The sequence below is a fragment of the Ambystoma mexicanum genome, chromosome 11 (genome assembly GCF_040938575.1).
Source record: "Ambystoma mexicanum isolate Mex_15411 chromosome 11, UKY_AmexF1_1, whole genome shotgun sequence".
NCBI classification, from domain to species: Eukaryota; Metazoa; Chordata; class Amphibia; order Caudata; family Ambystomatidae; genus Ambystoma; species Ambystoma mexicanum.
This window is the reverse complement of record NC_090934.1, coordinates 256,461,149-256,485,805: the sequence shown is the minus strand read 5'-3', so window position 1 is coordinate 256,485,805 and position 24,657 is coordinate 256,461,149. Positions and strand designations below refer to the sequence as shown.

At 52.5% G+C, this 24,657-nt stretch overlaps 1 long non-coding RNA gene and 1 other non-coding gene across 2 annotated transcripts in view; one reads left to right on the top strand and one right to left on the bottom strand.

Moving 5' to 3' along the window:
• The window catches only part of LOC138503342 (uncharacterized), a 249,913-nt gene that overhangs the window by 203,325 nt on the left and 21,931 nt on the right, over window positions 1-24,657 (top strand). The window lies entirely within an intron of this gene.
• Window positions 17,861-18,011, bottom strand: LOC138505269 (5.8S ribosomal RNA). The gene has a single exon (XR_011280094.1). It is a non-coding gene; the product is annotated as a 5.8S ribosomal RNA (ribosomal RNA).

Sequence of the window (24,657 nt, the reverse complement as noted above, 5' to 3'; positions counted from 1 at the left end):
TCCCTCCAGGACTAACCCACAAACACTGTGGAACTCCGTGTCGGCCACTGCGAGCGCATTTACCCCCACACGGAGGAAAGGGACCCGCTCAGGGCGCCCCTTGACATACGCACCTCGTCTTGGACCTGACCACACGTGGTTGATACTTGCCAGAGGACCGGGAGCAACCCACGGACGCCATTGAACTAAAGCCGGTAATTGTGCCACGGCCGCCCTGAAGGACGCAAGGTGGCACTTCCATGCCAACCGTAGACAAATGCAGGAGTCAGCCGCGGCAACCACAACTCGGGCCATCTGGGCCTACTCCCCAGGCCAGATGGCCCAGCGGCCGTACCTGCCCCCACCGCCCAGGGGCACAGGCTTAAGGTACCACCCTGCATGCTCTGGGGTGGGTGCTTAAGCTGCTGCCTCTCTTCCCTGACCTGGGCTCTCGGGCCGGGAAGACACTTCCACGCCGACTATTAAGCTTACGGAACCCGACCGGAGACAAATGCAGGAGTCAGCCGCAACTCGGGCCATCTGGTCCACCAGCCACAACTTGGGCCATCTGGGCCTACTACCAGGCCAGGTGGCCCAGTGGCCAGCCGGGCCTGCCCCAACCCCACTGTCCAGGGGCACAGGCTTTAGCTACAACCCCGCACCCTGGGGTGGCTGCACCCTCTCTTCCCCTGCCCTGTCCGGGGGCTTAAGGCATCACCTCGAAGGCCCGGGCCCAAGGCCATCTGGTCTGCCAGGCTAACCAGGAAAGGTGAGAAGAGTGCTCCCCACCCAACCCGCACTCCCCCGCGGGTGCGCCCCTAGGGTGGGTGGTATTTTCCTGTGCACCCCGCAGGCCCCAGGAGGAAGGATGGAGAACCTTGGCGGTGCTGCCGCCTTGCAACAAAAGCTTGGCTCATAGGATGACTTCCAATAGATCGCAGCGACGTAGCTGCTCTGCTACTTACAAAACCCTGAACCAGAATCAGGTTGTCGATGAATGATTTAGCACCAGATTCCCCACAAACATGCGGTGCACTATGGGTGAGAGAGGTGGCCCCCTTCTGTCCACACTCAAGTCCTGAGGCAAGCGGCTCTACACACCGGCCCCCGAGGCCGGCTATCCTAAGCTAACCGATGCTCGACAGCGCTGCAGTATCACGGTCTAGGGTGGAGGGGGGATTTCGGACGTAGAGGCGTTCAGTCATAATCCCACAGATGGTAGCTTCACCCCATTGGCTCCTCAGCCAAGCATGCACACCAGATGTCTGAACCTGCGCTTCCTCTCGTACTGAACAGGATTACTATTGCAACAACACATCATCAGTAGGGTAAAACTAACCTGTCTCACGACGGTCTAAATCCACCTCACGTTCCCTATTAGTGGGTGAACAATCCGTTGCTTGGTGAATTCTGTTTCACAATGATAGGAAGAGTCGACATCGAAGGATCAAAAAGCGACGTCACTATGAAGGCTTGGCCACAACAAGCCAGTTATCCCTGTGGTAACCTTTCTGATACCTCCTGCTTGAAACCCAAAAAGTCAGCAGGATCGTGAAGCCCTGCTTTCACGGTCTGTATTCATACTGAAAAATCGAGATCAAGCTAGCTTTTGCCCTTCTGCTCCGTGGGAGGTTTCTGTCCTCCTTGAGTTTGCCTTAGGACACCTGCGTTATCCTTGGACAGGGTGTACCACCCCAGTCAAACTCCCCACCTGCCACTGTCCCCGGAGCGGGTCGTGCCCGGCAGGTGCCGGATGCTTGGAGCAAGAAGCGAGAGCCCTACGGGGCTCGCCCCCCGCCTCACCGGGTAAGTGGAAAAACAATAAGAGTAGTGGTATTTCACCAGCGGCCCGAGGGCCTCCCACTTATCCTACCTCAAGTCTCTTCACAGTGCCAGAATAGAGTCAAACTCAACCGGGTCTTCTTTCCCCGGCGATTCTGCCAAGCTTGTTCCCTTGGCTGTGGTTTCGCTAGATAGTAGATAGGGACAGTGGGAATCTCATTCATCCATTCATGCATATCACTAATTAGATGACGAGGCATGTGGCTACCTTAAAGGTCATAGTTACCCCAGCCGTTTACCCACGCTTCATTGAATTTCTTCACTTTGACATTCAGAGCACTTGGCAGAAATCACATTGCGTCAACACCCTCCACGGGCCTTCGCAATGCTTTGTTTTAATTAAACAGTCAGATTCCCATTGTCCGCACCAGTTCCAAGTCAGCTGCTAGGTGTCGGCCGAGGCAGAATGCCGGCCCTGAACCCCCAGAGGGGGGAGATTGGCGAACACTGCAGCTGGGGTGATCCCCAGGAAGGGCCCGGCTCGCATCCAGAGGCAGAGCCGCCCCCGGGGGGCGGGGGGAAGACGCCTCATCCAGCCATGGTGCACACCCAGCCCTGCTTCGCGCCCCAGCCCGACCGACCCAGCCCTTAGAGCCAATCCTTTTCCCGAAGTTACGGATCTAACTTGCTGACTTCCCGTACCTACATTGTTCTGACATGCCAGAGGTGGTCCGCCTTGGAGACATGCTGCGGATATGGGTACGGCCTGGCGCGAGATTTACAAAATCTCACCCAGATTTTTAAGGACCAGCGGGAGCTCACCGGACGCCACCGGAACAGCAACGCTTTGCAAAGCTCGGACCCCTTTCTCGGGGCAAACCCATTCCAGGGTGCCCTGCCCTTCACAAAGAAAAGAACTCTGTGCGGCTGGGGGCGTGGCTACAGAGCCATGTAGGAGGACGTGTTTCCAAGGAGGCTCCTGATGATCCTGAAATGATCCGGGAAAATGTGACACATTGAAACCATCCTGGTCTGAATACATCGTTTGCCCGAGTTCATGAACTAACACTGCCCAACCAGAGCTGGAGATGGTGAGGATCAGCGCTGGGATGCGAGCGAAATCAGCCATAAGAATTTTGTGGCGGTGCGCTTGTGAGGAATCCAAAATGGTGATCCGCCAACAACCAAGAGATGTGGAGGACAACTGACTCGCGAGCAGCCCGTTGTAGGAGAGCGAGCTGCGCTCAGATCGGGTCTGCCAGAAGGGTCCGTGAGTAGAGTGGAGCTGTGAAGACCCTCTGTGGCCACAGCGCGGGACCCGGGGGAGAAGCCCGACGTCGGAGTAAAATGGCAAACGAACAGTGCCGTGATTGAAAAGTGCATGCCCGGTGCGCGACGAAATGGGACTGGAACCCCAAGCAGTCCACGTGTATGCGTGATAGACTACGAGGCTGCTCACCCACGAATAATACCCAGTACAATATACACTGCAATACTCGGCAGTGTATGCGCAACACATACGAGGCACCGGTGTGCCCACAAGCAGCTGTAGCGGAGTGACGGCGTGTGAGCCGTCCAAGCATTATGGGCGGGTTTGCTTGCAGCAGTAGTGGAGACTTGGCCATTAGTCAGGCCTATGACGGGGCAGCCTTTCGGGTCGCGCATGGTGCCCACGGCTGCAGGCTCCGTGTTGCGGCCATCCGGACGGAGGTACAGGGCCAGTTTAGTATACGGAGTGCCACACAGAAGACCCTGAAACGGATGCAATCAAGTTTCACTGATAATAAAGCCGAGCACAGCCTAAGGGTTGCCTGAGACCTGACAGAGGCACACAGGGGGACCCTGATTAGATGTGATAGCAGCTCCTAGCAAAACAGATGTCAGCTTAATCATATTACCCTTTGCAACGTGTATAAGTTCACGCATCCACCGGGGACAAGGGAGTTGATCTTGCAATTGTAGCACAGGGCAGGGTCATGCACAGCGCTGACCCTGCAAACATGGAACTATTGCATGGTGGAATGTGGAACCAGTAACTAGAATGAACTGGTGGCGACCAGAGCACTACTGACTTATATTGAACTAACTATCACGTTGCCAAGCAATTCTTTGAATGGGCTGCGATGCAGAGCTTGGATAGCGCATTCAAAATTGCGCCAATGCGCGCGTGTATATAGACGCGGGGAGCTGCCCGGTACGCTGTGCACCAAGCGGATCACTCAGAGGGAGGCGACGCTGGGAGCGTCCGTCTCCTTTAACGAGGTGACGGGAGGAGAGAAAAGAGCACCGTAGCTGCTCACAGACAGCTGATGATAAGCTGAAATGCCCATGACACAATAAACCCAGCGCCGCACCGTGAGACGAAGAGGCGCAGGCACACATCTGCAACCCAACCTGCAACAAACTCCACTAAACCATCCTGTGGAGGCTAGTAAACACAATAGCACAACGAAGCACAAGACATGCCTATGATTGATTTACGAATGCTGATCCAGCCACCCGAGGGGCACAGACAGGCATAGACAGAAACACAGACACTTGCAGCCGTCTGAAGTGGGAACAAAGAGACTCACACAACGTGCCCGAGGTGGCCGCAAGAGGTAACTGCAGATGAAGGTGTACGGGGTTGCCCCATGAAAGTGGGGACCGGCAAGAGTGGCCACCGAAGCCCGCAGAGCCACACCAGCGCCAGGCAGACAGCCTGGGGAGCCAGATCGACTGGGGCAGGGTCCTTAATCCTGTGAAGGAGGAATGAACCCACATGGGTACGTGGGAGGACACAGTCCATTCTAGAAATAGGGGAGGTCGCTGGAGGACACCCCTCAAACGATCAGGCCGGGCCTAGACATTTTGGGCAACTTAGCACGTTCTAAAAGAGGACAGCACGTTTTGGGGCTGACTCACTTTACAAACCCATCAGACAGAAAGGCAAGCAGCCCACACTGGACGATTTTGCCAAAACACCACCAGGTGCTGAAGGTGCCAGGAAGAAAGACAGGACCCCCGCTGGGGGCCCAGACATTATGGGCAACCAGGAGGTACTTGCGGCGATTGCTGACCTGAAAGTGGCCTTGGAGACCAAACTGGGCCTGGCAATCAGTGAATTGAAAGCTGCACTTGAGCTCAAAGTTGGAGCGGTGCAGGAGGACGTAAATCTTCTCCGGCAAGACGTACGATTGTTGGCTGAGCGCACGGAGGACCTGGAAAAAGAGGTGGCCCCGAACACAGCAGCCTGTGCTGCCCATAAATCTGAACTTCACGCCTTGGTACAATGTGTGGGCAATCTGGAGAGCAAGGCGGAAGAGGCGGAGGGGCGCGCCCGAAGGAACAATATTCGCATTGTCGGAAGGAGCTGAGGGAACTAACCCTACGGAATACATCGAGTCTATGCTATTACAGGAGATAACCGGGGGAGCCCTGTCCTAGGGGTTCGCTGTAGAGAGGGCACACAGGGCCCTGATGAGGAAGCCACTGCCGGGGAACACCCCCAGGCCGGTGATAGCGAAGATCCTAAACTACTGGGAAAAAATCCTTGAACACTTTCGGAAGGGCGGCACGATACAAAGAGGTGCTGCGAACATAACGGCATACCCGGATTATACCTTGCAAGTACAGCGCAGTTGCATGAACTTTGGGCCCGTTAAAAGAAGATTGCGGGATGCGGGCCATAGGTACATGCTGCTTTATCCAGCAAAACTGAAGGTTTTCTACAAGAGCAGAACCTTGTTTTTTGACACCCCAGAGGATGCCATGGGCTGGTTAGATGCGCAGAGCTGTCCCCAGGAACCGGACATCCAGGGAGCAGAAGGTGGAGATAAGTAACATGCGTCGGTAAAGCGCCCTAGGTGCTGCAGCTCATGACAATGGGACTTGAATATAGCATTGCATATACCCGCAGAGGAGTGTGTTCAGAGCTACAATTTTATAAATATGATACGGTGGCACTGGAAACCTTGATATAGATATAGGAGCTATACGGAGCATGACCTCACAACCCCATAGCGAATAGTTTAGTTAGGTCACTGGTAGTTCGTTGACACCCTGCTGGGTTCTGGGCCGGGGCCTTTTAGGGCAGAACCAAACGCGTGGGGGTCTGAGATCCAGGGATGGAGCTGGGCACTTGTTGGGGTTGGGGTAGACGAAGGGGGGGGGGTGTGCAGTGGTTTGAAGTTGGGGAATGGGGAGTTTGGGGAATGGGGAGTTGGGAAGGGGGTTGGAGGGAAGTTTGATGGGAGGGAAAGGGTATTGAGCCAAAATGTGACCCTTAACAGGCGGGATAAGAGGCAGGGAAGGAGTGCAGGATATCATGGTGATGGCGCCAGGGTGCCTTAGAGTAGTTACCTGGAATGTCAGGGGCCTCAAGAGCTATCTGAAACGTAACAAGGTGATGATGTATCTGAAAAGGAGGAGGACCGACATAGCATTATTGCAAGAGACCCACCTCACTAGGGAGATATTGGAGGTGGTTAAGAAGAAGTGGAGGGGGTGCCTGGTGGGATCCACATACTCGGCCTACGCTAGAGGAGTTATCATCTGGGTGGCGCCGCAGGTGCCATTTCAGCCGCTTCAGGTCACGGGTGACCCAGATGGCAGATTGATTGTTGTGAAGGGTATATTGGAAAACCGAGACATGTGTATTGTAAATTTATATGCCCCTAACCAGGACAGAGCGGCTTACTTTAGGACCCTGTACGGTAGAGTCGGCCCTCTGCTGGGTGGTGGGATTATTTGGGGAGGTGATTTTAACTGTGTACTTAACCCTAATGTTGACCGATCGGATAGTAAGATAGACAAACCAACCCCAGCAGGAAAGGTGCTACAGGCCCTCCTGAGGGACTTTGACCTAGTGGATGTCTGGAGGCAGTTTCATCCAGTGGATAGACAATACTCGCACTATACGGCACCACACGCCCTTCATACAAGATTAGACTATGTGTTCGCCTCCACGGAGTTGGCAGGAGAGATGGAAGGTGCGGAATACAAAGCTAGGGTGCTTTCGGACCACTCCCCCCTGGTCCTGGAGTGGCGGCATCAACCTCCCAGGGCACGGATTCCCACTTGGAAACTCAGAGCCGAGGCTCTGCAGGACTCGGGATTCAGGGAGGATTTAAGAGAGGCGATCACTGAGTACTTCGAGATAAATACTGGTAGTGTAAGCTCTATGGGAACTGTTTTGGAGGTGTTTAAGGTGGTTTTGTGGGGGGTTGCCATTTCGAAGTCTAGTGGGTTCCAGGGGGGCATAGAGCAGGAGTTGAAGGGAATTGAGGAGGAGTTGGAGGGCAGGATGCGTACGGAAGGCACCGCTGATGAGGACAGAGACAGGATAAGGCAATTACAACAGGCCAGTGGGGACTGCTGGGACAGGTTATGTAAACTAAGCTATAAGAAATACGCGGAGAGACAGCACGCAGGGGGAGATAAGCCGGGCAGGTTGCTGGCCTGGCTATACAAGAGTGAGACGCCGCGAACAGTGATCAGGGAAATTAAAGGCAAGGGAGGGTGGACTCAGAATACCCAGGAGGGGGTGAATGAGGAGTTCCTGAGATTCTATAAACATCTTTATGGGGACCCAGGTGGCCCTAGAGACCACGAAATTCGGGTAACATTGGAGGACATGGGCCTACCCACCTTAGATGAGGCAGAACGCGCAGACCTAGATGCCCCTATTACGATGGAAAAACTCGAACTAGTGGTTCGCTACTTGCCCACCTGTAAGGCCCCCGGGTCCGATGGGCTTCCAAGTGAATTTTATAAAACCTATAAACAAGAGTTGCTTCTCCCGCTGCTGGCCATGCTTAACGAGTCGTATGAGCAAGGCAGGCTACCAGAGACCATGCGAGAGGCGGTGATTATCCCGCTTCTGAAGCCGGGCAAGCCTAGCACTGATTGTGGGTCGTACAGGCCCTTATCGATGCTCAATCAGGATAGTAAAATCCTCACTGCTGTACTGGCAAATAGGCTTAAGGCTGTCATTGGTAAACTGATACACGCCGACCAAACGGGCTATGTCCCGGACAGGAACATAACTGATAATCTCAGAGGACTGCATCACATCCTTGACCAGACAAAAAATGACCCATGTGAACTGGCAATAGTTTCACTAGACGCGGTCAAGGCCTTCGACGAGTGAGAAGGCCCTGGTTGATCGCGACCTTAGAGGGCTATGGAATGTGACCGGGGTACCTCAGGTGGGTGACAATGTTATACAGCTCCCCGATGGCCAGGGTCAAAACGGGTGCTATCATTTCGGACAAATGGCAACTAAGCAGAGGCACTAGACAGGGCTGCCCGTGGTCGCCCATGTTATACATATTGGCACTGGAGCCATTGGCCACCTGCCTGAGCCAGCAATAGGTATTCGCACTGCGGGTGGCATGCACCTGGTTTCTTTATATGCGGACAACATACTATTAAATTTACTCTACCCAGAAGAGAACATGGAATATATTCTAGACATGATGGAGCAATTTGCCGTTCTCTCTGGCATAGCGGTTAACCCCAAAAAGTCTAGCGTGTTCCCTCTGGGGAGATACAAGCTTGTCTTGCCCGGGAGTCTGCCAGTGTTGCCGATACCCTGGCACACAAAGTCGTTCCGATATCTCGGAATTGACATGTACCATACGGCAGAAGAAGAACATGCACGCAACACGGTTAAAGCAGTAGAAGGAATTAAGAACAGCATGGGATTCTGGTCCAGGTTACCCCTGGCTATGGTGGGGAGGGCTGCTCTGCTAAAAACTGTAGTTTTGCCCAGACTGTTGCATTTCTTTGTTAACATCCCGCATGGGATCCCGAGGCGCTTTTTCGCTAGCCTCCATAGCCTGTGTAGGGGCTTCATCTGGGGCAACTCCAGGAACAGGGTGGCCCTCTGGAAACTACAGAACTCGCGTGATAGGGGAGGTATCAACCTGCCAAATTTTGAGCTATACTATCTGGCAGGGCAGCTGCAGTATGTAACAAGATGGCTGTCTGACGAGGAGACGGGAACCGCTCCCCTTCTTCCTCAAAGAAGTGGTGTGGCTGTCCAAGTCGAGGGTCCGGGGGATGGCGGGCTGCTGGTACTGGGATGGGAGATATGGCACAGAACGTGGCAGATTGCGGGACACCCGGTTCCGTACTCTATGCAGGTGCCGCTTGCAGCACTATGTGGAGAGGATCCCCAGCTGACGCAAGGGGTCCGCAAGTACTGGGAACCAGTGGGCCTGGCCACCCTGGGAGACATATGGCTGGAAGGGGAGGCATTAGAGTTCCCAAACCTGATCGAAGATACTGGGGTGCATAAAGGGCAGTACATAATTTACACCAGAATTGTCAAGAGAGTACGAGCGAAGTGGCCAACAGAGGTGCTCACCGGACAACCGGATGCCACCATGGAGGCTATATATGATATTTCAGAGGGTGGGCATGAGATTTCCCGCATATACGAGCTGTTGGGGTCCAAGGTGGGGAAGGACCTGACCCAACTGAGACAACTTTGGGAGGATGAGGTGGGAGAGCCTATGTCGGATGGGCTCTGGAAAAGAGCCCAAAGATATCATAAAAAAGTGTCCCGGAACGCAAGGCTCCAGCAGATCCAACTATATGTCACACATAGAGCATATCTCACCCCCAGTAAGATCGCTAGGTTTGGTGGCCATACGACTCAGAAATGCCCTAGGTGTGGGGTGGAGGAGGCTGGGCTACTCCACATGTTTTGGGCCTGCCCTGAGGTGGGGTGGTTTTGGCAAGAAGTGAAGACACGCTTAGCAGGAACCGGTATTACACTGGAGGTGGAGTTGGCCTGGGCATGCATGCTGGGGGGATTCCCTAGGCCACGTAACTTAAGGCACATAAGCAAAATGAAAGATCTAGCATATGTCCTGGCCAAACGAAGGATAGGTATAATAGTGGGTACTCCCAAATTTTTTGTTTTCGGGGGGTCAGGTCTGTAAACAGGGAGAGTGAAGGGGAATAGAAACACAAAAGGCAGACTGACTACCCCTCTCTCTAGGTCTGGCAACACAACAGGTACAGGTGCTGAGAAGCTGGCATATAAATCTACAGCTATTGTCTTTTAAGAGAGACAGTTGGTATACAGAAACCGTAATACAAATATCAATAAATCTCTTTAATAGTTAAAAATAAAATTTCATAGAAAAATATACACTTCAAAGAACAACCTATCAAAGGCAGAAAGAGAAGCACTCAAAGCTTTAAAAACAAATGAGAATCTCATAATTAAACCAGCGGACAAAGGTGGAGGCATAGTGCTGTGGACCAAAGAACTCTACGAGATCGAAATAATGAAACATCTGAATGACAGATCTTCATATAGAGAACTTCCATGCTGACCCCACCCCCCGACTACAAGAAGAAATTAACAGTCTTATGAAATACGCCCTGGAAGAAATTTGGATAGACTCCGAAGAACGAGAATTTCAGGTGAATCAACATCCCACCATCCCGGTGTTCTATCTACTCCCCAAAATCCACAAGCATGAAACACAACCCCCCGGCAGACCAATCGTAGCAGCCATTAATTCTATCTTAGAACCCCTATCAATGTACTCTGACTGGTTTCTGAGACCTTTTGTTTCTAAAATGAAATCGTATGTGAAAGATACTACGAGTATGATCAAAATACTAGAAACGATTCATCTAGATCCAACAGATATCCTAGTAACTCTAGATGTGGTGAGCTTATATACCAGCATCCCACAAGATGATTGTCTCAAGGTGATGGCTGAATATCTAGAGAGACGCACTGAAACCCTACACCAAGTTCCGACTGCATTCATTTTGGAATGTATTAGGTTAGCTCTCACCGAAAACTTTTTTCTATACAAAGATCGGTTTTTCAATCAGCTGAAAGGAACAAGTATGGGAGCCACTTTTGCTCCAGACCTGGCAAATCTGTACATGGATAATTTAGAACAACAATCCATCTACAGCTCTCGCAATCCTTTTCAAAATCTCATTAAAAATTGGTTACGATACATTGACGATATCTGCCTAATCTGGAGTGGCACCCTAGAGCAACTAACCCTGTTTCATCAGTGGTTGAACCTTCAAAATTCTCACATTCAATTTACAATTCATATTGATCCTAACAAAATACCGTTTTTAGATTTGGAAATTCAAAAAACTACAGGAGGCTCTATTGAAACAGTTCTCTATAGAAAACCCACTGACAAAAATACTCTGTTGAACTACACTAGCTTTCATCCGCTTAGCTTAAAAGAGGGTTTACCTTATGGTCAGTTCCTGCGCATCCGCAGAAACTGTACAGATGTACAACAATACAAAATACATGCCAAAAGTCTGAAGTCGAGACTTAAAGAGAGAGGCTACCCCCACAAAACGATACAACGAGCATACAAACGTGTGTTGCACATAAATCGCTCGAGTACGTTAGAACCTGCACCAAAACACCAAGAAGATAAGATCACCTGTGTAAGTACTTATAGTCCGATCAGCAACACCTTCAGAAAGATCATACGTAAACATTGGAAGATGATCTACACAGAAGACTTTACCCCTTCAACTCCAAGGTTTGCATTTAAAAGGCAATCCAACATTAAAGATAATTTGGTACACTCGTACCTACCCGTTAAATCCAAGAAATTTGCACAAACAACATTGTGGGGCCTACCGCCTTTAACTGGCCATCATCGGTGCGGACATTGTTCCGTTTGTGCACAGACAACCACTCTGAAACAAATCACTTTATGTCACCATACTATCCAGCTGAAAGAGTTCACTAACTGTCTCACACCATGGGTGGTATATGCCATTATATGTCCATGCGATATGGTATATATAGGCAAAACCAAACGACCAGTCCGCCAACGGATAAATGAGCACAAATCCTGCATTCGTAACGCAGTTGAAAATAAACCACTAGTGGCCCATTTTGCCAACAAACAACACAAATGCACAGATTTTCTCTGGTGTGTCATTCAAGTTATACAAATCTCTCGCCGCAATGGGGACAAAGATAAAATCCTGACCCAAGCGGAACAAAAATGGATCTACAATCTGAAAACAGTCCAAAAATGGACTAAATATAGCCATTGAATGGAGTGCTTTTCTCTGAATAGCTCCAATTTTGAGTCCACTATTTCCACAGCAGTGCGAGGGGATATACTCATAATATATTAATATGACACTTATACCAAAGGGCATTGGGACCCTGGTTTTCATTTCGTAATATGCGGTGATACATCAGTAAATAAAATAAACCTATACGGCTTATTTTACATTATATCGTGCTGTCGTTCTTCTGACAATTGTAACCACAAAACACTCTTGTCTGTGATCTTACACAATTACGATGCACTCATTTGTCATAAGTGAGATTATTGCGAAGTCGATTCATTATCTCAAAGACACTGTGTAGCTCCTGCTATTTAAAATTAAGACACCTGTTGAAAGACAAGTTTTATTGTAGTCCCCGTAAGCGTCCATGGTTCGTTCCAGGCTTGCTGGGAAACGTAACCTACAAATAACTCGCTTTGTCAGCACCGCGTAGTTGCACGTTTTCTTTGGCAACACGTGATCTTTAAATAGCCTCAGCCCCTCCCCTTCTCTAACGCGACTCACTTACAAGTCAGCAGACGCCGCTCGAGCAACCTCGCTGCTTCGTCCCAACTAACTATAAAGGTGAGGAACAGCGCTCGTTCATAAAGCTGCGAACAGAAGTCCATGCAACTCACTCACAAGTCAGCAGACGCTACCCGAGCTACCCTGCTGTTTCGTTCCAATGAACCATAAAAGTGAGGAACAGTACTCTTTTACAGAGTCGCGATTAGAAGTCCATGCACAGACTCCGCTATGCAGCAAAGAGAACCGCCGGGTATGTGCGTCAGCACTACCAGTTACATTACACGTAGCGTCCAAGTTAATCCGCGTTGTTTAACAGGCAACTGATGCTCTAGGCTGCCTTGTGATAGATAGACACAAACACTAACATGTCTTTCTCCTGATTTAGATCTTAGCTCTGATAGTGAGTGTAGCCCTGTGACTAGCCCATGCATTCCCACCACATTTAAATGAGAATTTCTTTTCAACGCAACGTGGTTGAAATTATACTTGAGTAAGGTAATTTATTGAACACCTCTCTTTTACAGACACTACGTGTTCAAGTGTCGAAGGAAGCAAGTCCCTCTTGAAACTTGCCCATGAAATGAGATGGAGATAAAGAGATTTGAAGCTCCACCCACTTGCGAAAAGGTATCTGTTAGGTTGCTCCGCAATGCAAATTTAAAACAAAATGCTCTGCAGCTATATAGCAATATATTAAACTTACAAGGGAGTAATTTGCCGCGTTGTCTTTTCTCCTTTCATTAGGGTCATAGACTAGGGTAATACAGAAAATACCCTCCAATTTCTTATTTCTTCTCCGTGGTCCACAACTACGTTCTCGGCCAGAGGTAGGTGCATATTCTCTGGCATAGTTATCTAGCCATCATCGTGAGATCAATTAAAAGAGACCAGACCAGTATACATTGTAATTTGTTTTTAACTTATGTTTATAGATTTGGCTTTTCATATGGAAAAAGGGTGAAGACGTTAAGCTTTTACTAAATCATCACTGTCCTGAAGATGGCCCAACACTGACTATTTAGACCATCGTAGACAACGATGGGACTATGGAAAAGGGGCCGAAACATATGTTGACCTATAGAAAATCCAATTGTGTGTTTTCCAATTGTCATACATATTAATAATAACTAATATGTGCTAAGAAAATGTTAATTGCCGAACCCGGATGTCACAGAATGAGTGAATTGGTATGAATGGAATGAGTGAGATATGATCAAGCCTATTAAGTGTATATTTTTCTATGAAATTTTATTTTTAACTATTAAAGAGATTTATTGATATTTGTATTACGGTTTCTGTATACCAACTGTCTGTCTTAAAAGACAATAGCTGTAGATTTATATGCCAGCTTCTCAGCACCTGTACCTGTTGTGTTGCCAGACCTAGAGAGAGGGGTAGTCAGTCTGCCTTTTGTGTTTCTATTTTCAAACGAAGGATAGCAATGTGCTGGAAGGCAGCCCAGAGGCCGAGGATAGAGTTGTGGTGGGCTGACCTCTTAAAATGGGCAGAGGCAGAAACGGCTGTTTGGTGGGACACGGTTTGTAGGGGAGGGGAGGAGGAGGTAGGACCCCTAATTGAATGGAGGCAGCTGGTGGCTACCATGAGTGGCCCCTACAGTCTGATCAGAGCGATGATGAAACGGATAAAGAGACGACGATAAACCCGCCTGAAAAATCACAGGATGATGGCATGGACATATTGGCTCAGGTTAGGGGGGAGGGAGGGAATGGGACTGGACAATGATGATTGTAACACTCTGACGCTGAATCTGATGATGGAAGTCCCAAGAATTGTAATGTTTAATGTTTGGTGTGTTATATAAAATAAAAATTGTTTTTAAAAAAAACAAAAAAAACTCTGTGGGGATCATTTGCATTACCGCACTGGACGCCGCAAGGGCGCCCGTCCCTGCCACTCTGGGTTCTGGGATCTGAACCCGACTTCCTGTCGATCGGCTGAGGGCAATGGAGGCCATAGACCATCCCTTCCGAACGGCGCTCGCCCATCTCTTAGGACTGACTGACCCATGTTCAACTTCTGTTCACATGGAACCCTTCTCCACTTCATCCTTCAAAGTTCTCATTTTAATATTTGCTACTACAACCAAGATCTGCACCTGTGGCGGCTCCACGCGGGCCCTCGCCCCGGGCTTCTGTGCGTACTGCAGCAGCCCTCCTACTCGCCTAACTTAGCCCCCGCGGCTCTCAACGCCGGCCTGGTATGGGCCTGATGCTCCAGGGCCATCCATTTTCAGGGTTAGTTGATTCGACAGGTGAGTTGTTACACACTCCTTAGCGGATTCCGACTACCATGGCAACCATCCTGCTGTCTATATCAACCAACACCGTTTCTGGGGACTCATGAGCATCTGCATCATGCGCCTTAACCCCGGGTGCGGTTCATCCCGCAGCGCCTGTTCTGCTTACCAAAAGTTGCCCACTGAGCACTTTCATACAATACCCGGCTCCACGCCAGCAAGCCGGGCTTCATACCCATTTAAAGTGTGAGAGCAGGTTGAGATAATTTTGGCCCCAAGACCTCTAATCATTCGCTTTGCTAGATAAAACTGGGGTTTCCGTGCGCAAGCTATCCTGAGTGAAACTTCGGAGAGAATCAGCTACTATATCATTCGATTTGTCTTTTGCCCCTATACCCAGGTCGGATGACCGATTTACACATCAGGACCGCTACGGACCTCCACCAGGCCGAGTTCACCATCTTTCGGGTCCTATCACACACGCTCATGCATCATCTCTCTGACAGAGCGGGCGAGACGGGTCGGTGGAGGGCCCACCGCGACAGGATGCCACTGCAATCGCCGGGCACTGGCCCTCAACATCATTACATCACAGGGTTTCATTCATCCCTCTGACTCGGGCAGGCGTTATACTCTTAGTCAGTGTTTCCAGACAGGTCGGGTGGTTAACTGACATCACCTCAGACTCCTGGCGCCCTTAGTGGGCCTCCCCGCCCGGCAGCACGACGTGGTTAGGGCGTATTGAGGGCAGTCCACCACAGTCACATCGGGAGCCCCGTCTCCCGTGGCCACTCTAGCAACCCCCAAGAGGGCCCAGGACAGTTGCCGGATAAGGGCCTGGTGGAGGTCTATCTCCCTCAGCCCCGTGGACACAGCAAAACTGCTGTCAGGGGGCTGTAACACTCTCTGCTGGAGCAGAGAGCCACCTGCCCCCTGGGGCCTTCCCAGCCGGTCGTGTTGCACCGATACAGAGGAAAGGCGCCCTGCTGGGGCTGGATGTGCCCGGGCCGCAGACCTGCAAGGGCCTCCACCGTTCCAGGTGACCAACCCGCCTGCCGTGTTGAATCCTGTGGGTGGACTGCACAGACCCCACCAGTTTACCGCTCAACCGTTTCACACCCTCTTGAACTCTCTTCAACTTTCCCTTATGGTACTTGTTGGCCACCAGTCTCGCGCCCGTATTTAGCCTTAGAGTTTACCACACGCTTTGGGCTGCATTCCCAAGGAACCTGACTACAAGAAGACCTGATCCCGGTGTGCAAGAGGCCGCTATCGGCCTAACACCATCCGCGTGGGGAGACTCGATTAGAAGGACTTGAGCCCCCTGAGCGATGCCGTGGAGTCGGTCTTCTGTACGCCACATTTCCCACGCCTGCTGCTGAATGGGGATTCGGCGCTAGGCTCTTCCCTTTTCACTGGCCTTTACTGAGGGAATCTTGGTTAGTTCCTTTTCCTCTGCTTAGTAATATGCTTAAATTCAGCAGGTCACCACGTCTGATCTGAGGCCGTGGTCGGGGAGCACAAATCTCAGGGCACCTGGCCTCTGGCCCGTACAGGGGGTTGCCCCAGCCCTTGGCGCAGGCGAGTGTATTCTGTCCCAATCTGTGACCGAAGCCCACATGGTCACGAGATCCGCGCTCCATGGTCATCCTGCGCCGGCATGTTAGAAAACGGTTTTCCCGTTTCTCTATCTTCTTGCAGGCAGCAACAGGTACGCTTACCTGGTAAAATACGGAGGTGAGCAGTGTTTTGTCCACGAGCCAACTTGGGCAGACGCGCTCGTCTGAGACCACCTTACGGACGCTTTGTTTGGAAGTTGCCATGGCGATTACGGCAATGGGCGCAGCATGTCCCACGTGATTCCTTACGTAGCGAGTCACGTGATCGGGGTATTGCCGGAAGTCCGTTATTTAACTCCTCGCCCTCCACTCAGCGCTTCGGATCGTGTTTTGACAGCAGCGTTTGTTTTTTCTCTTGGATTTACCGGTACCTTGATCTCGGATTGCTTCTCTTGGATTTTGCGCCTGGATAGCCCTTGTATTGATGTTTTCTTGGATATTTTCGACTTCGGATCGTTCTTGGATTGCCTGGCTTTGTGATATTGTGAGTTTATTCTTGATTCTGGACTTGGGTGGGTTCAAGACCGCTTGCTACCTGATACTTCTGCCTGTTCTCCATCATTCCTGGGGCTCTACTCTACTGTTGTCCTATTCCTCTTCTATACTGTTCTTCTGCTCCTCATCTACTACCCTCTGTCTGGCTCAACTAGGGTCTTAGGCGTCCTCGTGCTGGTGGGCACAGGTTTGGTTGCTGGAATAGAGACTGCCTAGGCACCTTAGGCGTCCTCGTGCCGGCGGGCACAGGGTTTCGGTCCTGGACTAGAGACTGCCTTGGCACCTTAGGCATCCTCGTGCCGTCGGGGTAGGTGCTTGGTACATTGGAGCCACTTACCACCAAACTGGACTCCGTTTACAAGAGGCAACAAGGACAAGAATTCACCTGGGGGTCTATCCTTTCACGGACACACTGGTAAGAACTCCTCCCTGCCTTTGCCATTCTTTTCTCTGTACCTTTTGTTATCTGCTATGCTAAAATACCTTTTTTGTGGTCTACAGAACCCATAATTCCTGAGGATCAAATTGTACGAAACCTCTGTGGTTAATGTTACGTTCTTCTGCAGGTTAGTGTTCTGTATGATGTGAGGTATTACTAGAGGTTTCTATACTAGTTGGTAATTATTGGTATTTCTTCTGCAGTCATCAGGAGTTGTCCGGAGCCCTCGTCTTCGTGCAGCTGTTGCGGTTCCAGCGAGGTCATAACATCTTTCGACCAATTGGTTTCTCAGTCTGTCCTTGCATACCCCTGAGAATCACATTGGTAGAAAGAATTCTTTACTTCACGACGCGTTCAACAAGAGGCAATCTATTAAAGGATTCTGACACGGCAGCCGTGGGACACCAAAGACAGCCACACACACAGCACGGCCAGGTGCCCCGGGGTGGGGTGAAGGTGCGCCAGGCTTTTTTAAAGGCTGCTGCCGCCGCCACCACATCCAGGGTGCATCAGCCACCTGGCCCTCCCGAAACCAGCATGAGGAGGGGAAACTGGGGAAGCCAGGACGCGTTGGCAATGAGCTTGCGCGCCAGATCCAAGGATCCAGCGACGGTGCTGATCGGGGTCTGACCTTAGGGGGATGAATGGAATGGGGTCCCTGCGACAGCCCCAGCCACGACCCTGGGAGTGAGATTCATGTACAAGCGACCCTCAGACAAATGTAGTCCCGGGAAAAGCCCAGGGCCACATGGTACGTTCGACGTGTTGATCAGTGTGTCCTGCAATTCACACTAATTCTCGCAGCTAGCTGCGTTCTTCGTCGATGCACGAGTCGAGTGATCCACCGCCAAGAGCCACAGGCAACTGTTTTTGTCCTAGACGTCGGCCTGACCCTGCCGGTGCAGGAGAGGTTGGGGGAGGCAGCGCTGGCTGTGGCAGGACAGCCCAGCTCCCTGTCTAGGTCGGCCGAAACCATTGTGGTTTTAAAAAAAATAATAATAATAATAATCCAGGTGTTCAGCCTGACCACCAGCTGCAGCAGCACAGCGCTTCCCAGGGGGATGGAGGTGGGCCGCTCCGCCACCTGCCCACACGGCCCGATCCACTCATCCTTCCCCGACCCTTTCCCTTTTGGGAGGGGGGCTGGGAGATGGACAACGAGGCAGGCCAGAGACAGCACAGACAGGGGGTCGGGTGGGACCACTAGAGTCTTCAAACCCCAGCCCGGCTGCATAGGGCCCAGCTCCAGGTACAGGGGCAAGAGGGAAGGTCACCCACTGTGCCAGCGGGCCTGGCCATTGCTCACACACAGATGTGGGCGGCTGGAACCTTGGCGCCCACCGTCAAGTGAGCCAGCTGCACCATGGCTCAGGGCTCATGCCTGGCGTGCCGGGCGCCTTTCTGCCTGGGGAGGCACCCCTCGAGAGCAGTCAGGTTTCCCTCGGCTCCCGGCTGCCCCCCTCGGGGCTTCCCTGGTGACCGGGGTGTGCCCACCAATGCCCAGCCGCCGGCAGGTCAGAGAGAGGAGTGTGCGCCCCCGGCCAGCGCAGATGCGGGCTCAGTGAGGAGAGGGGGCTGGTTGACCACGCGCACCGGACCGCTATGCGAGAGGTGCCCCGGGCTGTGGATGTGCACGTCTGGGATGCAACCGAGGTCGGGCCCACGGCTCTCCTTCCCGCTGCTCCGCTGTTAATGATCCTTTATGCCCCTACCCACAAGCAGAAACCATTCACACTCAAACGGCCCATTTCTCCTTCCAAACACGTTCCAGATTCAAATGCCACCTCCCTCCTGACCTACATGCCACCATCCCTCCATCCGAACCCACACAAAGACACAAACATCCGTCCCTCCATACCTACACCAAGATGCTCCACCCCTCAGAGCCACACCAATATGCTTCATCTCTACCTCCACACTCAGATGGCGCCATTCGCCCTCTCTCTAGACCCACACCCGATTACCCCATCCCTTCGACACACACATGCTCCCACCACTCCAATAAACCAACATCCTTCTCTCCAGACAAACATACCCCATATCCCTCCATTCACACCCAGATGCCCCCTTCCTTCCCACCAGAGCGCTCTAGCCCTGACCCACATGCTCCACCATTCCCTGACATGCCCCCATTATATGCCCTGTCCCTCCATTCCAGATCAACAATGCCCCCTCCGATCCAGACGCCACGATGCCCAATCCCTTCCTCAAGACCCATACCATGATGGCCCATGCTCCCTCCACACAGAAAGATGCCCTTATCCGTCCTCCGACCAATGAGCCCCAATCCTTCCCTCCAGACCCACACCAATGTGCCCCATCCCTCCCTCCAGATGCACACCAATGTGTCCTATGCCTCCCTTCATACCCACAGCAATGTCCCCATCCCTCCCTACAGACCCACACCCATGTGCACCATCCCTTCCTCTCAGAACCACACCAAGATGCCCCATCCCTCCCTCTAGACCAATACCATAATGCCCCATCCTCCCTCCACATAGCAAGATGCCCCTTCCCCTTGCATCAGATGCCCATGTGCCGATCCTGAATCACATGCAGATAGCCCCAGCCAACCCCCTCTAAAACCACCCATCCTAGTATGCCCCCATCCGCCCAGACCCACACCAATGTGCCCCGTCACCTCCTTCCAGACCCACACCAATATGCGGTCATCCCTCCCCAGACCAACGTCCCCATCCCTCCCATCAAACCCACACCAATGTGCCCCAACACCTCCCTACAGAGCCACACCAAGATGCCCAGTCCAACTTCCCAACCCACACCTAGATGACCCATGCCACCCTCCAGAACCACTGTGCCCCATCTCTCCCTCCAGAAACACAACCATGTGCACCATCCCTCCACCCAAATCCACACCAATGTACCCCCACCACCTCCCTCCAGAGCCACACCAAGATGCCCACCCAACTTCCCAACCCACACCTAGATGACCTATGCTACCCTCCAGACCCACTGTGCCCCATCTTTCCCTCCAGAAACACGCCCATGTGCCCCATCCACCTCCCTTCAGAGCCACACCAATGTGCACCACCACCTCCCCCCAGAGCCACACCAAGATGCCCCGTCCAACTTCCTAACCCACACCTAGATGACCCATGCTACCCACCAGACCCACTGTGCCCCATCTCTCCCTCCAGAAACACACCCATGTGCACCATCCCTCTGCCAAAATCGACACCAATGTGCCCCACCACCTCCCTCCAGAGCCACACCAAAATGCCCCGTCCCACTTCCCAACCCACACCTAGATGACCCATGCCTCCCTCCAGACCCACTGTGCCCTATCTCTCCCTCCAGAAAAACGCCCATGTGCCACATCCACCTCCCTCCAGAGCCACACCAATGTGCCCCACCACCTCCCTCCAGAAACACACCAATGTGCCCCCACCACCTCCCTCCAGAGCCACACCAATGGGCCCCCACCACCTCCCTCCAGAGCCACACCAATGGGCCCCCACCACCTCCCTCCAGAGCCACACCAAGATGCCCGTACCACTTCCCAACCCACACCTAGATGACCCATGCCACCCTCCAGACCCACTATGCCCCAGCTCTCCCTCCAGAAACACACGCATGTGCACCATCCCTCCGCCCAGATCCACGCCAATGTGCCCCCACCACCTCCCCCCAGAGCCACACCAAGATGCCCCATACAACTTCGCAACCCACACCTAGATGACCCATGCCACCCTCCAGACCCGCTGTGCCCCATCTCTCCCTCCAGAAACACACCCATGTGCACAATCCTTCCTCCAAGATCCACACCAATGTGCCCCACCACCTCCCTCCAGAGCCACACCAATGTGCCCCCACCACCTCCTTCCAGAGCCACACCAAAATGCCCCTTTCCACTTCCCAACACACACCTAGATGACCTATGCCACCCTCCAGACAAACTGTTCCCCCATCTCTCCCTCCAGAAACACACCCATGTGCACCATCCCTCCGCCACGATCCACACCAATGTGCCCCCACCACCTCCCTCCAGAGCCACACCGATGTTCCCCCACCACCTCCCTCCAGAGCCACACCAAAATGCCCCGTTCCACTTCCCAACCCACAACTAGATGACCCATGCCACCCTCCAGACCCACTGTGCCCCATCTCTCCCTCCAGACACAGGCCCATGTGCCCCATCCCCCTTCCTCCAGAGCCACACCAATGTGCCCTACCACCTCCCTCCAGAGCCACACCAAGATGCCCCGTCCAACTTCCTAACCCACACCTAGATGACCCATGCTACCCACCAGACCAACTGTGCCCCATCTCTCCCTCCAGAAACACACCCATTTGCACCATCCCTCCGCCAAGATCCACACCAATGTGCCCCACCACCTCCCTCCAGAGCCACACCAATGTGCCCCCACCACCTCCCTCCAGAGCCACACCAAAATGCCCCGTCCCACTTCCCAACCCACACCTAGATGACCCATGCCACCCTCCAGGCACACTGTGCCCCATCTCTCCCTCCAGAAACACACCCATGTGCACCATCCCTCCACCCAGATCCACACAAATGTGCCCCCACCACCTCCCACCAGAGCCACACCAAGATGCCCCGTCCAACTTCCCAACCCACACCTAGATGACCCATGCCACCCTCCAGACCCGCTGTGCCCCATCTCTCCCTCCAGAAACACACCCATGTGCCCCACCACCTCCCTCCAGAGCCACACCCATGTGCCCCACCACCTCCCTCCAGAGCCACACCAATGTGCCCCAACCACCTCCCTCCAGAGCCACACCAAAATGCCCCGTCTCACTTCCCAATCCACACCTAGATGACCCATGCCACCCTCCAGACACACTGTGCCCCATCTCTTCCTCCAGAAACACACCCATGTGCACCATCCCTCCACCCAGATCCACACCAATGTGCCCCCACCACCTCGCTCCAGAGCCACACCAAGATGCCCTGTCCAACTTCCCAACCCACACCTAGATGACCCATGCCACCCTCCAAACCCACTGTGCCCCATTTCTCCCTCCAGAAAAATGCCCATGTGCCCCATCCACCTCCCCCCAGAGCCACACCAATGTGCCCCATCACCTCCCTCCAGAGCCACACCAAGATGCCGCGTCCAACTTCCTAACCCACACCTAGATGGCCCATGCTACCCACCAGACCCACTGTGCCCCATCTCTCCCTCCAGAAACACACCCATGTGCAACATCCCTCCGCCAAGATCCACACCAATGTGCCCCACCACCTCCCGCCAGAGCAACACCAATGTGCCCCCACCACCTCCCTCCAGAGCCACACCAAAATGCCCCTTCCCACTTCCCAACCCATACCTAGATGACCCATGCCACCCTCCAGACACACTGTGCCCCATCTCTCCCTTCAGAAACACACCCATGTGCACCATCCCTCCACCCAGATCCACACCAATGTGCCCCCACCACCTCCCTCCAGAGCCACACCAAGATGTCCCGTCCAACTTCCTAAACCACACCTAGATGACCCATGCTACCCACCAGACCCACTGTGCCCCATCTCTCCCTCCAGAAACACCCATGTGCACCATCCCTCCGCCAAGATCCACACCAATGTGCCCCACCACCTCCCTCCAGAGCCACACCAATGTGCCCCCACCACCTCCCTCCAGAGCCACACCAAAATGCCCCGCCCCACTTCCCAACCCACACCTAGATGACCCATGGCACCCTCCAGACCCACTGTGCCCCATCTCTCCCCCCAGAAACACACCCATGTCCTCCATCCCTCCCCAGACCCATACCACTGTCCCTATCCCTCACCCAGACCCACACCACTATGTCCTATCCATCCCTCCAGACCCACACCAATGTGCCCCCTTTCTCCAGAGCCACACAAGTGCCCCATCCCACCAGACCTACACCAGCATGCCCCTATCCAACCATTCAGACCCCAGCAAGATGCCCAATCCCTCTAGTCCAATACCATAATGCCTGATCCTTCTTCCAAATAGCAAGATGCCCCTTCCCCCTTGCAACAGATGCCTGTGTGCCATCCCGAATCACACGCAGATAGCCCAGCCAACCCTCTAAAACCACGCATCCTAATAATCACACCCTCATAAAACATTAAATCACTCTATTAACCCCCGTTGTTCAGTTAAACACCACCATACACTGTCTCCCCATTCCTTTTCTTAGCCCTCCATACCTTTCATGTTGAATAGCTGAGCATGATTTTTAAAGTAAATGTAATTTCCTGCTCCCCCGTCTAAATCGGGTGTCTTGCAGGGACGTTCACGGTATCCGGAAGAAAATTCCAATTGTATTTACAGCCAAAAGCACACGAGTTGCTGCTGTTCCTGCAGCCTGGCAGCCAGAGCCTTGCCGCTCAGGACGCTCCAGGGCCTCCTAGAAATGTTCCCGGTGTTGAAATGCCAACCCCAAACGCTGCAAGCAAAAGGCTGGCAGGGTCCGGTTGCACTTGCACCGGCGGCAGCCAGAGCGTTAAAAATTCCCGCTCAGCCCCAGCCCGCTCACTGAACGTGCTCCGGAACCGCTTCTCTGCTCCGGAAAGCACACGGATGACAGAGGTCACGTGACAACGAGGGGGCGGGCCGTTGCTATGGTCCTTTTCTCAGATGGGAACTAGTCGCTACCCTGGAAGGAAGGCGTTGCGGGAGAGATTTCGCCGTTGCAAAGCACATTTCGTTATTTGGTTTCTGGTAAGTCTTAAAATTATCTCCTGTTGATTGTCGATATTGGGGAGGGGGTATTTCAGTGTATTTTGGTGGTTTATAATGTGTATCGGGTGAGATTTACTTAACTTTCAGGCGGATTCAGTTTTGTTTTCGTTATTTCGGTGTATTTTTGGGATACGTAACGTGCATCACGGGTGAGGTAATATTGGGGAGGGGTATTGTGTATTTTGGGGGTTGAGATTTACTTAAAGTACAGGTGGATTCAGTTTGTTTTGGGGTTTTCTCATGCAGATGTGCGACGTGTGTCTTACGGAGTGTGGCTGGGCACAGTGCGTTCCTCCCGTCCCAATGGGACTTCCACTGTACCAGTGAACAGTACAGCCAACAGTTATCCTCCCCGCTGGAGGGGGAGGCAGGGAGTTGGAGGATTTGGTATGTGCAGCAGATGGGGATATGTGTCTTGTGCAGACAGACGCATAGGGGTAAGAATTTCCAGCCTAACTGTTCAGTTATTTATTTCTCCTGCACGGGGTGGGGGGGGGCGATTTGGCATTCGCCAGGGAGGGGATTGTTCATTTACCCCTTCGCAATGTGTGGAAGAGAAGGCTAAACGGAGGCCTTGTATTGCTTTCATTATCAATCACAGCATTGTGTGTTTGTTTTAAAGTTTGCCGATACTTTCTGAAATGTCTTTTCGGCTTATTGATGTGTATCTTTTACGTCGTCGTCGTTTTAACGTGGGACGTCTACGTGCTTAGGAAGAGGATCGTGGAGGCAGGAGCGCTCCACGCCGTGCATGGATATATATATATATATATATATATATATATATATATATATATA